This window comes from Piliocolobus tephrosceles, chromosome 8, assembly GCF_002776525.5.
Source record: "Piliocolobus tephrosceles isolate RC106 chromosome 8, ASM277652v3, whole genome shotgun sequence".
Classification (NCBI taxonomy): Eukaryota; Metazoa; Chordata; class Mammalia; order Primates; family Cercopithecidae; genus Piliocolobus; species Piliocolobus tephrosceles.
The window spans coordinates 105420463-105422430 of record NC_045441.1 but is presented as its reverse complement, the minus strand read 5'-3'; the positions used below and the strand labels follow the sequence as shown (position 1 = coordinate 105422430).

General features: G+C 51.2%; 1 protein-coding gene across 5 annotated transcripts in view; it reads left to right on the top strand.

The window, feature by feature from the left end:
• The first annotated feature begins 445 nt into the window (after positions 1–445).
• Positions 446–1968, top strand: part of TMEM168 (transmembrane protein 168) — a 26678-nt gene continuing 25155 nt past the window's right edge. For 2 of the 5 annotated variants that reach the window (XM_023228210.2, XM_023228209.2), the window contains exon 1: positions 481–708. The gene's annotated coding sequence lies outside the window, so the exon portion shown is untranslated. Of the gene's footprint in view, positions 709–1968 lie in introns of all 5 variants that reach the window. The other 3 variants (XM_023228205.2, XM_023228206.2, XM_023228207.2) reach the window with 3 other exon arrangements.

Here is a 1968-nt window from a genome sequence, read left to right as displayed (position 1 = left end):
TGCTAAGGTGATTTAATGTTTAGCAAAACCCGACATGTCTCGGCATTTGAGGAACTGAAGCGTTCTGAGGGCGGGCCTAAGGAGCTTGGGGCTTAGCTGGTTACAAAGTCATATACTATGCCATATATATTAAAGAGCAGCAACGCCTCCCGCAGTATTTACAGCCCACGCGTAGCAGTCCCGTCCGCCCTGTCCCCGTTTGGTCCAACCCGAGGCGGTGGCCTAGATGCCTGATGGGCACTGTCAGCCTGCTCTTTGGTGGTCTTCCCGCTGTATGTTCTCAGCCACTGATTCCAGGTCCCAGGAGTCGACTTTGGCTCGAGGAAGTCAGGCGCCCTAGGTGGGGCAGTTGACACTTGCTGAGCGCCTTGCTCACCTCGGTGCGCGGCGGCGCGCGTGTTTGGGCGGGGAGGGGGCCGGGCCTCGGGAAGGACGCGCGCCGCGCAGTTTGACCCCGGCGGCGTTCCGTACCGTCGCGGATTTTGGCGGCGGAACATGGCGGTCGCGGCCGGGCCGGTAACGGAGAAAGTTTCCACAAACACTGGCTTGTATTAGCGCATATGGCCTCGGGCCCTCGTTCCCCAAGGTGTGCCGCCTCCCTGTTCTCAGTCGCAGGCCAAAGCTTTGTCTGCCCTCCCCCTTTTTGGTTTGGTTTTGGAACTGATTCCGAGGTTTGAGAGAGCGCGTTGGTGGCGACGGCCGAGTCAGGTAGGGAGAAATGGATGGACGGCAGGGCGGCGAGATCTAGGTACAGACACCGCCAGGGCTCCGCGTGGTGGACCCCAAGCTCCGCCCAGCCGGCCCCCCAGGGCCGGGGTAGGATACCTGACCCTGGAGGAGTTGACAGTGGTGGTTGGAGATTGGAGGGTATGGGAGCGCCTCTCCGTACCTTGCCAGGGTTCCCCCTCAACTGGGCGCCACGTTGTGGTCGCGTTCTCCCGAGGTAGAGAATGGTGGAGAACAGCCAAGCTCCTTGTCGGACCTCCCACATCTCGCTAAAAGGAGGCCGAAAGGGAGAGAAATTGCTATTGCTGCTCTAGTGCCGAGGAGTTTAATATTCGAGATACCATTTTCCTCTTATGAGATGGCTCAAATAGTTATCAGTAACTCAGAACCGAAGCACTGAAATTCCCTGGTCCTGTTTTGTCAGTGTAGTTGTTTCAGCCTTGACACTTCTAGATGGGACAGAAAGTTTCTGAGTGAAAGATAATGCAAGTGATACGGTATGCCTCAAGTCATTCCCTAGAGGTAGGACATGGAGAGAGAATTGGTTTGGAAGAATTTGGCTGAATTAAGACTGGTGGAAAGCTGAAAGAGAAACCAAACATTTATGGAATCTCCCTTAGTACTACCAGTTATTAGTTGTGAGATATTAGCTAAGTTCTGTATTCTCTTTATGCATTAATAAGTGTCCAGTGGCGACCATTGTTGTTAAATGTAGTTATTTCTGTATTAGTCTTTATTCTTCAACAAGCATTTATTGAATACCTTCTTGATGCCGAATTTTTGCTAGTCACTGGGTGTACAGTATTGAAGACAAACCCTCAGAGATCTTTTGATCTAGTGGGAAAAGCAGACATGAAATAAGTGATGGTATGTAACAGAGAAAGTACGGGGGTCATGTAATGGGGAGGGGGCAAGGATAATCTCTTAAGAAAATGTTTTATCTGAGACCTGAAGAGTTGGAGTAAGCCAGGTGTGAGCACTGGGGTGGGGCCAGGAGGAGGAAAAGGAGTGTACCTGGCTCGGGAATAGCATTTGTGCAGTTTGTAATAGAAAGGTCAGTAAGTTTGGAAAACAAAGGGTGAGAGGAAGAGTGGTAACAGATGAGGCAGGAGAGTTATTCAGGCCCAACACGGAGAGCCTTATAAGGCGTTGAAGGAGTTTTGACTTTATTGTTAAGGGTGATGGGACGCCATTGGAGCATTTTACATAGTGGAGTGCTACATTTTGGTTTTAAAAAGTACA